This window comes from Capsicum annuum, chromosome 12, assembly GCF_002878395.1.
Source record: "Capsicum annuum cultivar UCD-10X-F1 chromosome 12, UCD10Xv1.1, whole genome shotgun sequence".
In the NCBI taxonomy this organism is placed as follows: Eukaryota; Viridiplantae; Streptophyta; class Magnoliopsida; order Solanales; family Solanaceae; genus Capsicum; species Capsicum annuum.
Genome location: NC_061122.1, coordinates 182216164 through 182233111, shown reverse-complemented (window position 1 = coordinate 182233111; position 16948 = coordinate 182216164). Strand labels below are relative to the sequence as shown.

The 16948-nt window shown below is 35.2% G+C and overlaps 1 non-coding gene across 1 annotated transcript; it reads right to left on the bottom strand.

The window, feature by feature from the left end:
• Positions 1–3057: 3057 nt before the first annotated feature.
• Positions 3058–3164, bottom strand: LOC124889886. Its single transcript, XR_007048799.1, has one exon. It is a non-coding gene; the product is annotated as a small nucleolar RNA R71 (small nucleolar RNA).
• Between the last annotated feature and the right edge of the window lie 13784 nt (positions 3165–16948).

Sequence of the window (16948 nt, the reverse complement as noted above, 5' to 3'; positions counted from 1 at the left end):
ATCATGTAACAAAAAACTCCCTTCCATATTCTACTATGAATGATCTTAATGAGATGGGTTAAAACAAAAGATGTGTGTAGATAAAAGTGGTGAAAGTGGTTGTTAGAAGTGAATTGAATGAAAATTATGATGTAATAAAGCGCTTAGAGAAGATAGTCAATATTCTTGTCCAAAATAGTTCCTACTTATCCTTTAACCTATATTATAACCCTTAAAGGCCTATTTGATCATGAGCTTTAACATTCTGATATTAGCGGAGTACTACACTAAGGGAAAGCCTATGGTTCATCTTGTGTACCTTGTGAATTCTTTGTCAGAGGGAGCGTAACTTGATTCTTATGCCCATTCTATGATAAATTACATATATGTGAGTGGTTATAGGTAACTCTCTTATAGTGAGGGAACATGTTTTATGATAGTTGAGTGATTTTTATTATGTCTTTGATTGAGCAATATGTATGAGTTTGCAAACTTGGTGAGTCAGTTCTTATGGCTAGGATATTTTGGAGTAGTGTTATTGAACTTCTAGTTATGTATAACATATTTAGTATAAGGACTTACATTCTATGTAGTCATTATAATGCTATCTTAAGTATATTTCTTGTAGTAGGAGTGTGCAGTGTTCTCTAATTATGATGCTTATAGTAAACAGTTGTTTGAGGATGAACAAGGTTTTAAGTGTGGGGTGATGATCTGAGGTGAATTTATGCACCTCAGAGTTGTAATACAGCCTTATTTAGATTTGTTTTGAGGACTTCTTGTGTGATTAATGTGTTAATAATGATATAAATAATCATCTAAGTGTGAAAGTACTTGATTAGAATTTTTAAGGTGTTTTTTCAAATAAGTTAGGACTAAAATTGGTCACTTAGTTTTCATATGAGAAAACTTGTGTTACTAGCTTGAGGTAGGTGTTGTTCTAGTTGATTTTAATGAATTCTAGAGTGTGTGATGAGTTCTATTTGTATGATTTTGTAATTGTGTGTGTGAAAAGTTTTTTGTAGGTTTTGAGGTTCAATTTAAACAATCCAAGTATCAAAACGAAGTTTAGGATCAAAAGGGACAAAACTAGTATTCTTAACTTAAGTTTCTAGTTCACCGTCTTGGATGTTGTGTTGTTTTGAGCTCTGATTCGGGGTGTTTGATGTTATAGGATGATTTTTGAGTTTATTATGATGATATATGGATGATACACAAGATTTAAATCAAGTGTAAGAAACACCACAAGTCTCAGAATGGATCGAAAAAAGCACAGGACAAGATTTGACGTAAAATAGACACTTTAGATACCCATGGCGCGTCGCGAATCATGACACTTATATGGAGGGGGGGGGGGGAGTTCCATACATAGGGATATTCCTAATGGAACCAGAAAGGTGTGTGTCTATGATTAGTATGTGTTTTGCACCCTAGTTACCACGATAAGCGGAGCGATGCAGACCCTTGTCAAAATCAGCAAGAATTGTCCTCTTATAAATAGGACACTTGAACTTGATGCAAAACACGTTGGAAGACTTGGAAACTTGGAGGTTGAATATAAAAAACCTTAATTATGGTTTTTATTTCTTTACTTTAGTTTGTTTATTGATTTTACAGTGTATTCACCTATCGTGATTATAGTTATGTCCAGGAGTGGCTAAAATCCCCCTTTCTGGGGTTATGGCTAAGAACATGATTAGTATTGCTTTGAATTTATTTGGTTTTCATTTTTTATCCTATTTGGTTGTTTATTCATCCTTGATATCACTATTTTAAGGCCTATATATCGTTAAAATATATCTATAGTCATCTTGTGAACCCAAGAGGAGGAATAAGAAGATAGTATGTGGGGATGAATAAAGTAGGATTATACCCTTCTACATAACGAACATTATAATTTTCATCTAGGATAGGAATATACCTAGGTTACCTATTTGGTTCAATTATGGTATTAAATATAAATGTATTTAACTTATTTTTTATGTCCCCGCTCAACGAATATAGTGTAGGTGTAAGTTAGATAAAGGACTAGAGGGTTGAAAGACTATAATCATAATATTAACCTCGTCAATCAACAATCAAGATAAGTAATTTAACTAATGAAGTTTAATAGCATAGTAGAATTTTCACAGAGCCTTAATCCTGGGTTTCTCTCCATTTATTGTCCAAGAACTTTACTTTTCTGCATTGTTTACTTTACTTTTAGTTTATAACTTGCAAAACTCTTTTGGTTACTTTTACACCAATTTAATATTAATTGTGAACTAGAATTGAATAGTTGTCAAAACTAGTCTCTAAGGGATCAATATTAAGCATTATTTAAGGCCACAGTATTACTTTGTGAGACCACATACACTTGTGTTTGTACTTGGGAGCAACAAGTTTTTGATGTTGTTACCGAGGACTCAAATAATTAGGAATTTTCTAAATTCTTGGCTTTTGATAATAAATTTAAGTGTTAACGACTTGATCTTAGTGGTTGACTTTTACAAAAAAGTGAAGAATCAGACTGGCAAGAGCAAAAGAATTGGTAGAGCCTTATTCAGAACCAGAACAGGTATTTTATCAGAGAAGAAAAGAAACAACACTTCACGACCCAATTATACAAGTTCAAATAGGAGATCAAAGAGATCCTAATCTTAATGATCCTATTGATCTTAATGCTCCAATTGCTCCACCTCCAACGGTTCAGAAGATATTTCTCGAGTAAAACCTAGACCTATTTAAGATGTAGCAATCTCACTTACGAATAATGTTATTGATTGCATTCGTAAGATAGAGATGGGTGTTCGATTTGAACTAAATAAGAATATGGTGTAATTTTTTCAGACGAGTGGGAAGTTCACATATTTATCTCTTGAGGACCCATAGTAGCACATAAAGAATTTTCTTGAGATCAGTGAAACCTATATTCCTATCGGGGTATCTATTGATTATTTAAGACTAACTCTGTTCCCCTTCTCACTATTGAGCGAAGCAAAGAGGTGGTTATATATTGAACCGGTGAACTTCATTACATCCTAGGATGATCTGGCTCAGAAGTTCCTTATTTGATTCTTTCTATATGGGAAGAGAACAAATTTGAGAAGTGAGATTCTGAGTTTCAGGTAAAAAGATAGAGAGAACCTTTACCAAGCTTGGGTAAGATTCAAGGGTATGCTTAGGAATTGACCTCATCAACAGACTAAGGGTATGTTAGTACTCACTTTCATTAAGGGTCTTGAGCCAAAAAACAACATTCTTCTTCATTAAGCAACAGGTGGGCAGTCTCTAAAGAAGACGTATGATGAATTATATACATTGTTGAATTGAATTTCACAAGGGAATCTTGAATGGTATGCTAATGCAAGAGGTGCTCCAAAGAAGGTAGCAGGTGGGTTGGTGGTTGATCAGTTTACGGCTATATCAACTTATATCATTGCACTACAGAATCATCTAAATATGAAGCTTAGTAATATTAATTTAGGAGTGACATAGTCTGCACCAGTAACAACAAATATAGTTCATTAGCCTCATAATTGGTGACAGATTTATCGAAGTAGTGAACATACAGTCGATGTTTGTGCAGCGATGCTTGTGCAGCAAAACCAGAGTCTGACAATTATATAGGAAATGCTAACCGTCAAAGACAACAAAACTTTGGTAATACTTATAATCCTAACTGGCATAATCATTCCAATTTCTTATTAAGTGGAAATCAGGCATAGAATACCTATCAATAGGGGGCCAATACAACAGAATCAACAACAACATGTTTAGGGTAATCAAACCACTACTCAGTAAAGTAATATTGAAGAGTTGCTGTAGTAGATTATAGCTATGCAAGCATAGTTGGTATCAGATGTAAAAATTCAGCAGATGATTACAAAGAACTTGTAGGTTCAAATGAGTCAGATTGCAGCAGCATGCGACACAAGACCTCATTCAGATCTACCAAGTGATATTGAGCCAAATCCAAAATAGGTGAATACGCTCACTACCCAGAGCGGAATACAGCTAAAGAAATTAGAATCTAAGTAGGTGAATCACAAGGAAACTAATAGTGAAACAGTAAATAAGAATAAGAAAGTTGTAGATGACAAAGTTGATTGCAAAAGGACCAAGGTGGAAAGTGTAATTCCACCTCCACCTTTCCCACAAAGGGTTTGGAAACACTAAGAGGAGGCTTGTTACATGAAGTTTATTGATGCATTGAAATAGGTTAACATTAACTAACCTCTCATCAGTGTTTTGCAGAGTATTCCAAAGTACACTAAATACATAAATGATAAAGTTGCTAACAAGAACCGCTAACTAAATATGCTACCGTGGAACTTATTAAGGAGTGCACATCACAAATCCAGAATAGGTTACCCACAAAGCTAAAGTATCTAGGGAGCTTCACCATTCAGATTACAATCAGGCGATCAATAAGCACTCAGAGTCTATATGATCTTTGGGCAAGCAATAATCTTATGCCTACATTATTGTTATGAAAGATAGGGCTAGGCAGCCTAAGACCAACCATAATTGTTTTGTAGTTAGCCGAAGGTTGATTGCCAGACTAGATGGTATTGTTAAAGATGTAATGGTCTAAGTGGGGTCACTCATCTTCTCGATAGATTATATTATTCTAGATTATGATGCTGGTCTTGAAGTCCCATTTATTTTGGTACATCTCCTCTTAGAAATCATGTGTTTATTGATTGATTAAACATGCGTGCTCACGACAAGGATGTGGTGTTCAATATGTACAAGGAAATTAAGTTGCCTATGATATATAAAAAATTATAAGTTATTATAGCATTGGACCTTGAGTCATACTTTCACCATATTACGTCTAAGGACCCACTTGAATGAGAGTTTAGGGGATACAATCTTTATGGTGATGTTGAAAAACTATAAATTTTACAAATTATGGATTTGCCAAGGATTATTACATAAAATACCAAATTTGAGTCGTTGAATAGGCCAATTAGTCCATTTCTCAAGTCATCTGTAGATGAACCACTAAATCTAAAGCTTAAATCTCTCTCCTCTTATTTGAAGTATGCTTTCTTGGTGAGGATGATACTTTGCCTGTGATTTTATCTACGGGTTTATCTAATGTGAAGTGAGAGTGGCATTGATAGTATTAAAGAGAAAGAAGAAAGAAATCAGATGGCAAATATCAGATATCATAGGAATTAATCCTTCTTTTTATATACACAAAATATATATATATGGAAGAGGGATATAAATTGAGTGTGCAACACCAGCAAAAATTGAATTCATTATAGAAAGAAGTAGTCATAAAAGAAGTCATTAAGTGGTTTGATGCAGGGATAGTTTATCCCATATCTAATAGTAAATGATTAAGCCTTGTGCATTGTGTTCCAAAGAAAGTAAGGATGATTGTTGTGACCAATAAAAATAATGAGTTGATTCCAACTCATATAGAGACTGCGTGGAGGATCTACATTAATTATAGGAAGTTGAATAAGGCTACCTGAAAGGATTGCTATCCCATTTCCTTTATTGATCAAATACTGGACAGGTTGGCGGTAAAAGAATATTACTACTTTTTGGATGGGTATTCTGGGTATAACCATATAACTATAGCACTGGAAGACTAGGAGAAGACCATCTTCACCTGTACTTATGGTACTTATGCTTTCAGACGCATGCTCTTTTGTCTTTGCAATGCACTAGTGGCTTTCCAGATATGCATGATGGTTATCTTCTATGATATGGTGTAAGATTTTGTTGAGGTATTTATGGATGATTTTTCAATTTTGGTAATTTATTTGATATGTGTTTGCAGAACTTAGACAACATCTTGGCTCATTGTGAAGAAACCAACCTTTTATTAAACTAGGAGAAGTGACACTTTTTGGTCAAGAAAGGTATTTTCCTTGTTCATAAGGTATTGCATATAGGTCTTGAGGTAGAAAGAGCTAAGATAGAGGTCATTGAAAAACTCCCTTATCCAATGTTAGTGAAAGGTGCCAGATGTTTTCTTAAGCATGTAGGGTTTTAAAGAAGCTTTCTAAATGATTTCTCAAAGATAGCAAATCCAAAGTGCAAGCTTTTGGGGAAAGAGGTCGAGTTTCACTTTGGGGATGAGTGTTTGAAAACATTTGATAGTCTAAAGACAAGATTAACAAAAGCACCTATCCTATTTTATCCTAATTAGGCATTACTATTCAAGCTGATGAGTGATGCTAGTGATATGGTTGTTGGATCAGTATTGGGGCAGCATAATGATAAGGTATTTCACTTTATCTACTATGTTAAGTAAAATCTTGGATGCAACCCAGTTAAATTAGACAGTCACAGAGAAGGATACTCTAGGATTTGTGTATGTATTTGATAAATTCAGAGCATATATGGTGGGCACAAAGGTGATTGTTCATACTTATTAGGCTGCCATCCAGTATCTATTCAACAAAAATAATGCAAATATAAGGTTGATTAGGTGGATTCTTCTACTCTAAGAATTTGATTAGTGACAGAAAGAGAGCTGAAAATCAAGTGGTTGATCATTTGTCGAGGCTTGAGAGTCATGTGTATGTTGCTGATAATATACTATCTATTCGGGAGGAGTGTTTGGATGAGCAATTATTGGCACTAGAAGTAGTAGATATTCCTTGGTATGCTGATATAGTGAATTTGTTAGTGAGTGGTATTTATCCTTCAGAGGCCACAAGTCAATAAAATAAGTTGTTCTATAATTCCTGCTTATACATGTAGGATGAGTCCTATTTATTCAAACAAGGTGCTGATAGAATTGTGTGAAGGTATGTTTCTGAATCATAATCCAAATAGGTGCTGGAAATTATCATTAGTCACCTTATGAGGGGCCATCATGGAGATGAACAAACAACAAGGAAGGTATTACAGTCCAGTTTCTTTTGGCCTATATTGTTTGAACATGCAGTTGATTATGTGAGAGAGTGTGACCAATGCCATAGAATGGGCACGATATCCAGGCTCCACAAAATTCCCTTGAATAATATTTTTGAGGTATAGATATTTGATATTTGGGGTATATATTTTATAGGGCCATTTCCAACACCTTAAGGAAATTTATTTATTCTATTGGATGTTGATTGTGTGTCAAACTGGGTAGAAGTTGTAGCGCTTTCTACAAATAATGCAAGAGGAGTAATGAAGTTCATCAAGAATCATATTTTCTCTTGCTTTAGTACACCTAGAGCAATCATCGGTGATAGAGGGATCCACTTTGTGAATAGTTGGTTTAAGAATTTGCTATCTAAATATGGGGTTAGACACAAGGTGGCCACAAATTATCACCCACAAACAAGTGACTAAGTAGAGGTGTCTAATCATGATATTAAGTAGATATTATAGAAAACAGCCAATGGATAGTGTAAGGATTGGTCAGTTAAGTTGGATGATGCATTATAGGTGTATAAACAGCCTATAAAACAACTATTAGGACCTTTCCTTATTGTATGGTGTATGGAAAACTATGTCACTTGCCTCTAGATCTTGAGCATCAAGATTATTAGGCATTGAAAAAATTAAATCTTGATTTGAATGTTGCAGGAGAGAAAACACTGTTACAATTGAGTGAACTCGATGAGCTTCACTTACAAGCCTATGAAAATGTAAAATTATATAAAGAAAATACAAAAATATGGCATGATAAGAAAATTATGACTCGAGTCTTTGAGCTTGGCTAGCAAGTGTTGCTATTCAATTCGAGGTTGAAGCTATTTCTAGGTAAATTAAGGTCTAAGTGGTCTTGACCCCTCGAGGTTGTGAAAATGACTTCTCACAAGGTTGTCGAACTTTGGTGTGAGGATAAAAGTTCTGCATTCTTGGAACATGGGCAGAGACTTAAGCATTATTGGATGGTTCATGTGGATAGGCATAAGACGTCAATCATCTTTGAAAAAGAATGAAGCTGAGTTTAGTCATGCCACGACATTAAATAACGTGTTTCATGGGAGGCAACCTACAAATGTAATGTAATAGCTTAGTTTATTTCTTTTTTATTTGAAAAAAATAGAAAAGTTAAAAAGGGGAGATAAGAAATCAAAATACAAAAAGATGTGTCGAGCCACGACCAAAACTAAAGTACAGGGTGGGAGGAAACCTATTTTTTTCTTATGTATGTTTTGTTGTTTTCATTAAGAGTGCAAGAATGATAAAGTTCATAGCATGGGGAAGAACAAAAAGTGAGTGAATTTGGTATTTTAGGAAGCTATCAGGTATATAAAAGATGCATTAAGTTGACAAACAAGGAAGGCAGGAAAAGGGGGAAAATTCCCCCCAAAGTGCACTTTACAGTGAGCCTCTACCATAGCTCCACGTCGTGGAGCTTATCGTCGAGAGCTACCTCCTCATCGTGTCTCATAGAAAAATGCTGAAGTATATTCCAGTGTGTCTCCATAATAGCTCCATGCCATGCAGCATAACGTGGAGACAAACCTTTGCATCTTGGAGGGGTAAGTATTTTTGAATAAATTCATTAATAGGTCAGAATTCAACCCTACCAAATTCTTATAACCAAAAACCTCCTTTTAAAAACCCTCAAATTCCCAATTCCATTTCTCATTTTAAAACCCTAGTACACCGCTCCCCTCTTCTAAATCCTCCCAAGTTCAATTGAATTTGAATTTAGTCCTGTAAAGAGAAGTTCTACCTAATCTCTCCTTCATTCCAGCTCGGGTAAGATCTCAAAATTTATGTACTTTTTCTTTATTAATATGTAGTATCAACATTATTGTTGTGTATAAATTGAGGAAATGCTTGAAATGATTGATGTTTGGTGTGTACGAGTGAATACATAGAGTGATTATAGCGTGATGAACATTGTATGACTTTATGTGATTTAATCATTTTAAACTTATTGAACTAGAATATTGATATGTTCTTTAAAGTGTAAATTGAACTTTTACTATATGAGTATGTTGAATCAGTTTATGTTGAAGGTTTCGTTTGCATATTAGAACTGAAATAAAGAATGGGGTGTGAGTCAAAAATAAGGGAAGTCTAAGTACCTTGGTTTGATATGATATACACCCATATTAGAAAATATATGTGGGGTGGTCCCTAAATTCACTTATACTTAGCGATTGTTGACTTTCCTTGATATGTGTGCTTATGGGTCTATGATGATGCTTACAGTAAATTATAAGATTGTTTGAACCTGTTACATTTGGGTGTAATCTATAATGCTCTACAAGTTTGTTCACCTAATGGGAATTGTCATTAGGATGTGATGAGAACTGGGTTGTGCTTTCAATCTTTTTGACTTATATATGTGAAAACAAGTGTAAAAGCAGTAGGATAGGGGTAAGTATTTGAAATTTTGAGAGGCTCATTGTTCTTTCCTTATATGTGTTGGTGTCTGAATAATATTGTAGCGTTGGTTCTATTTTTTGATGGAATATGGAGCAATTGTTAAGTAATTATGAAGGTGTTTTCCAATGATTAAAATTTAGTCTATTATGTGCGGGGCTGGCCTCTATGATTGAATTAAACTCACATGGTTGTTATGAGTTAAACAGAGAAACTGAAATGATTTTGTTATGGTCATTGAATTCTGTGGTCGCAAGTTTGAATGCTTCTTCAAGTCTGAGTAGAGCAATACCTAAATGGTTTCATATAGTTGTTAAGGTGTTGTGGAAAAGATATTTTAATGTTTAATAGGGGAAGTTTTAGTACCCTAGTTCATACATCTACGCACCTATACTAGTAACTATATGTGGGGTGTCCTCAACACTCGTTCATACTTAGTATTTACTTGTCCAACTAGGTGTTGTGTCTAACTTTCTTGCTATATAGGTTTACTGATAGGAACCATGGCTAGCCGTCCACAAAAAGGAAAAGATATATTGGGCTATTTGAGCCCTCAAATAATAGAAATAGGTAGACTAGCAGTGTACCAAGAGCTCTTATAGCCTTCCGTGATCAGGTATAGAGATATGGACTAAGATGGGTTGATGAAGCCGGCAAGAAATGGTACTCAAAACACAATGTGACCAAGTGTTCCCCAAAAGAGTTTATCAATAGGGCGAGCTTACTAAGAGAGTACTCGAGCATGGTACGTAAGTTGGAGTAGTTGAATATGACCTTTTTGTTTGACCAGCCCACGGAGTGTAACTTATACCTCATTAGGGCATTTTAAGCTAACTGGACTCTAGGGACTCATACTTTGAAGTTAATATCTGTGGATAGGTGGTCTCTTTTATGGCCCATAACTTGAATGAGCTTTTATCTGTCCCTAAGGCAGATGTAGATCCTCTCAGGAAATTGAATATTACCCCACCGTACGTAGACATCAGACACTTGTTATGTGGAAATAGGTCTGCATCTAGGTAGACTCGGCACAAAGATAGCGGCCTCCATCTAACTTTCCCTAATGCTTAAATGAATAGGGAGGCACTCATGTGGGGGGGATCATCTACCATTGCCTTATTCAGGGCAAGCATATGACAGATGTGAGACGTGATAGGGTATGCCTAATTTATACTCTAATGTGTGATGACATTGAAATTAATGTAGGTGTTGTCATCTTTTTTGTGATGAAGAAAGTATGCTACCATGAGGGGCGCCAATATAGGTTTTGTGGATTGCTGACCAGGTTTTTAAGGAGGCATAACGTTGAAGAAAAAGGCTAGATTTCATGCTAGTAGTAGACACGCGCCCTATTGATGTGACTAGGACTATGGGTATAGCTATCTCTCACGGGTCGATGCTCACTATGATTGAGCATTAGACTAGAACTGATGAGACATAGCCCATATATCTGGGATGCAGATGCTCTAGAGGAGTTTTGAGATGTGGAGCTGGATTATCCTCTTGGTCCCCATGCCAGGACATTGCTATTCATTGGCTAGGAGTTTGTTGAGCCTGGTGCCAACTGATGAGGATAGGTAGCTAAGATATTCATCTATTGATTCAGAGAAAGAGGAAGCAGTGAGCCCTGATATGTAAGTTGAAGCATATGGTCATGATGATGATGATAACATGGTTGATGTCTGATCAGGAAATGTTAAACCACCTTATTACTTGTAATGTTTTCAAGCACTAAAGATAAATGTTATATCTTAAGTGCGGGGTAGTGGTTCTCATTCCTCATACCTTACATTTTGTTGTTTTATGTATTTTATTATGTTATATGGATTTTTATTGTTATTCTGGGATGTTTATTTCATTATTGCTTATGATGTGGTGATTATTTGACATTATAATTGGTATTTATGATGTTGACTGATTTGGTAATTGAAGAAATTTCTTTACTTTGATTAGTTCATTTGTTTTAGTTTGTAATTCGTTAGTTAGTATTTTCTTATCTCAGTTTAATAAAATTTTAGGAGTAAATATTTTCACCCTTAAGGAGATCTTTAATAATTCGTCATAATTAGATATATTTCCCTATGATAGATGAATGACAACCGTCTCAAGGGGAGTTAGTCTTAGGAAATAAATAAGTGAAAAGAACCAAACCACAACTCTAGGTCGAGATACTTGTGTTGGTCCATGTGGTTACATGACTAGGAAAACACTTTTTTAAAAAGGGAAACAAATTTAGAAGAATGATATTAGTTTTAGACACCTATTCTCAATAGTGTGACTTTCCATTTTTCATCTTAATTTAATTTGTGCAATAATTTTATCGAGAGTCCATAGGGATCCTACTTGAACCTAGCATGCACCAAGTGTGAGTGAGATTCTTTATTTATTCTGCATGCATATTGATGTCTAGAACTTGCCCGATGTGTTTATGAATCAAAATAAAGGGTGTTGGATTTGGGAGATGATGTAGGAATTTTGTTGATAGCCATGTTTATAAACATTTTTTTACCTACCCTTGTAATTATCCTTAGTTAGCCTTGTTAAGCCTATAGCCTATTTTCTTTGGTAGTCTCATTATAGATTATACCCCATCTTTGTTTAACCTTAATTTGATCCAAATCTCCTAGGCACTTGAATGAAGAAAAATTTTATTTATTAAGTAGTTGAAAATCATAAAGGAAAAAGGTGATAGTAAAACAACAAAAATATCGCTAGTTGTGTAAGAATGGAGGTACAAAAAGGTAGGGAGTCAGATGATGAAAAAAATAAAACATGTTCAAGGAAAAATTGAATAATGTGTTTAAAAAATAGATTCCCTTTCATGGTGTATCCAACTAAGCTTAATGAGATTGCTCCAAAATGAAAGAAAAAAAAGAAAGACAGATGATGTGAAAAATGTCTTTTTAATTGAGTAATTGAAATGTTCTTGTGATGTATTAAAGCGCATAAGGAGATTAGCCACTATTTTTACACAAATAAGTTCCTACCCATCCCTTAGCTTACATTACACACCATAAAGACCTATTTGATCCTTAATCTAAACATTCGACTATTAGTGGAGAAGTACACTAAGGGCAAGCCTATGGTTCATCATGTATCATATGTGAATTATTTGCAAGAGTGAGCAAAATTTGTTGATTGGATACCCATGATTGTTATAGATTGAAAATTTTAGAGTAAGCTTGGTAATCATTTTATTATGAGGGTGCATGTAGAGGATAGTTGGGTGACCTGTAGGAATGCTTGATTGAATAAGGTGCATAAGTTTGCCGACATATTAGAATCCACTTGTGAGGTTGGGGAGCTTGAAAATTTTGATCCTGTGTTTTCATATGTGATATGACATGTTTATGGTGAAAATTGATCAGTCATGTGTGGCCTGTGTGAGCCCAACAAAAATGTCTTTCTTACATTATGGTCTAAAGCTTAATTGTGTTATAACGATTTCCTTGGATTGTTCAAGGACGAACAAGATTCTATGTGTGGGGTGGTGATCTTGGGCATATTTATATGTCCAAGTGCCAATATTTTCCCATATTTATACTTGTTATATGAGCTAAAACGTGTGAACTGTGTTGTGTTTGAGCCTAAAATGTATTATTGAGCTAATGGACATGATCAGTGTTGCAAGTCTTGATTTTGTTGCAATTGGACACACTATTATGCAATAATAAGGAGAGTCTGAGCCGTGAAAGCATTTGGAGTAACATACTAGGCATGATGAAGCTGGAAAAAGATATGGAAAGAATGGAATGAAGTGGAGAAACAGAATAATTGAATGACAAAATCTAGTGAGGGTCTGCAATATCTCCATATCGCTGACGCAGATCCCCACTTTTACCTTCGCGTTGTGGTAGCTGATGAGTCCCAAATGTTAGAATCTAGTAACTTTTTGCAATAGCCCAGTGTCGCTGACCATTACCTCCACAATGGGCTCTATAATGCAGTGATGAGGAAAATATGGATAAACATCTCCTGCTATAAAAGGAACACATCAAATCAATTGGGAATAATTTTGGCATACGTACAACATAGGAAAAAACAATTACAATACTTTTCTTAGGGTTCTTTGAACATTCATCTTTCAATACTGAGTTTTGGTATGATTAATTATATTTTTGTGATGTTGATTTCGAACATGAGTAGATAAACACCCTTGTTCTGGGGTTAAGGCCACGAACATAATTATATTTTGATATTCTTAAAGTAGTTAATGTTGATTTATCATATGGGCATTCTTATTCTCTTGTTTCTACCATTTTAATGATTGGTCACCATTAGAATAATTTATAGTTCCTTTGTGAACCCAAAAGGAGAATCTTAGGGATAGATCAAAGAGTTTAAGGAGAAAGTTCATATTTTTTTCACATAACAAAGAAGATGAAGTAGATACCAGGATAGGAATATACCTAGAAGTCTTGTTTGGTTCAATTGGAAGAAGATAACTTAAATTACCTAACTGGATTATTGCAACCCCACTCAACTATATAATTTCAATACCTTTTTAGGTAGTAGATTAGAGGCTCAAAATACCATGATTGTAATCTAAACCCTGTGAATTAAAAACCCAATAATGAACACAACCACGATAAGGATAGAGATTTTGTAAGATTGTTAAGAGTGTCTCAACCCTAGATTTCTATCTCATATTGTTTACGACTTTGCTTACGTTGCTATTGATATACTTTTTTATTTATTTATTTAGTCGATTATTCATTAATTCATCACAATCATCTGGATATTCTAAAAACTTAAATATATTTTTATCAAAACTGAAGTTGAGTAAATTACTAATCTAGTTGTCCTCTAGGGTACGATATCTAATTCTTTGAGTCACTATATTACTTGTACGATCAAGTGCACTTGTGTGTGCGATAGACCAAAATAGGGTACTTATTTTTACTGTGACCTTATTCAGCTGATGATAGTCTATACAAAACTGAACGGACCCATCCTTCATTTGCATAAAAAGTACAGTAATACCCCACAGAGAAACACTAGGGTGAATAAAACCCTTATCAAGGAGATCTTTTAATTGCTCCTTAAGCTCCTTTAGTTCAGCTGGATCTATCCTATAAGAAGGAAGTAAAGAGTACGGGTGTCCCGGTAAAAGATCAATCCCAAAATCTATTTCCCTATATGGAGGAATGCCAAGTAAATCGTCCAGAAACACTTCAGGAAATTCATTAACCACAGGCACAGTTGCAAAAAGGGGCCCTCAGATCTAAAAACCATAACCCAAACTAAATAGTACAGGAACCCTTTCGAAATCAACTTATGGGCTCTAGGATAGGAAACAAACCTCCCTTTGGATTCTAAAGGACTTCTCTCCCATTCAATCACTGGTTCATTAGGGAATTGAAAACTAACATTTCGGGTCCTACAATCCATAGAAGCAGAGCGCGAACGAAGTCAATCCATCCCCAAGATCATATCAAAATACACCATATCAAGCTCTATCAAATCCATCAATGTGTCCCTATGAAATATGGACACAACACAACCCCTATATAATTCTCTAGCAACAATAGAATCACCCACTAAAGTAAAAATAAAAAGGGGGTTGAAATTAATTTTAGTAGCAAAACCAAAGTGAAAAGCCACATAAGGGGTCACATAATATAGAGCAGAACCCAGATCATGCAAATAATAAACATCATGAGAGAGGAGCTATAATATACCAATAACAACATCATGAAATGACTCAGACTCCTGATGAATAGCAAGTTCATAGAGATGACTCCGGCCAGTACTGGTATAAAAAGTATCAACCATAGGGGCCAAAGCTGAAGAAGTAGCGATCGAAACCTTATTCGCTCCAGTGGCAACTTTGGCTATAGGATAGTTTCTTTGTAGATGAATAGAATAAGCATAATTGAAATACAAGTTCTTCCCCTTCTCGTAATAACCATAATAAATCTATCCACGAAATCAACAAGGAGGATAAGGTGGGGCTGACTGAGCTCCAATGACCTGAGACTGGATTCCTTATGCCTTAGGATTACTGTTAGCCTGAAAACTGTGATTACCCAAAAGTTTTGGATAAGGAACACTAGATGTCGAATAAGAATACCCCCAATTCTTGTTCTTAGTCCATTGTCTACATCTCTCCCGCTGTTATGCTGACATAAACCCTACTTTAAACATCTGAACTTTTTGTTTTGCCTCTCTCCCATATCTACCTGCTTCTTTTTTCATCCATTACCTATTGTATTTAAACCACAAACCTTGAGAAGTCCATATCAATAGTCAATATCACAACCTTACACTTCTATTAAAAGTCACAAAATTGCTCAAAAGCAAACCTCCTCATTTTGGATCTCATGTTGGCCACTAACTCCAGAACATAATGTGACAACTGTTAAAATTTCAGAGCATAATCCTTCAATCTTATCTTACCCTGCTTCAAATTCACAAACTTTTCAACCTTAGCTTCTATTAACTCGTGAAGAAAGAAATAATTAAGAAAGGCACACAAAAACTCATCCTACACCGTCAGTTCAGTATCGTCACTCCTCATTATTTCCTACTCTATACAATTGATAAACTACATCTATCAATTGATATGCAGGAAACTCTACACCCTTAGAATCAGTCGCATAAATCACCTAAAAGAATTTCTCTATCTTCTCAATAAACCTTTGAGGATCCTTCTCAACCTTAGAGCCTATAAAGTTAGGGGATTCAACCTCATAAACTGGCAAGTGACCTCAGATGAATGAGAAACAGAACCAACATGATCAGATTGATAAGACTGTGATGCCACTAACTGAGTAAACATATGAATAGACTGTTGGAACTATGCATTAGAGATAACTCCCTAAGGTGACATAGCAAAAGTAATACCAGCTCGAGAAGCCTTAGAAGGACTAATAAGGATAGGTGGAACCCTACATGTAGTAGTACAATTAGGAGTAGGGACCCTAGACTGGGTTTACACTCCATAAATAGGATGAGTCCCCTCCACATTTTCCTCAAGTAGGACAGAGTTCCCAACAGAGTTTCTATGACCATCAGATCTTTGAGAAGGCTTGACTTGAAAATGAGTAAGCCAGGGGTTAGAGATGTTTCATTACACTAGACTCTATAGCCTAAAATAGAACACAAAAAAGGGAAAAATTCCTAAATGCCTTGTATCCTCCCCTTATAAGCGAGATGTGATACACACCCATAAAAAGGACTCTATTCGAAATGGCTTTGTGGAAACCTAAAGACCCTGAATCGTGCTATGATACTAAGCTTATCACAACTTGAACCAAATCCTACTCATGACCAGTATCTCAAGTCCACCATGATCCAGAGACCACCCCTAAACCTAACATTCAAAACATAATAAAATAATACAGTAGAAGCCAATAAAATAGTAATAACATGGATAGATAATCAAACAAAAACTCAAATATCCAACCCATACTTGTCCACAAAGGCCTCTAAAACCATAAATGCTAAATAGATTGGGACATGCCCTGACCATAACAAAAAAGAATCCAAAAAAAATGCTAAGAAATAAAATTTTGATAAAATGAACAGTTCTTCAAAAATATTGAGGCTTACTACTTCACAGTAACTCAACAGATGTATCGGACCTCTTAACACTTCAAAGAAGAAACAGAAAAAGCTCTCAAATCCTAGGTCATGAAATGATATAACGTCTTACGATGGTCAGTGGTATAAGCAT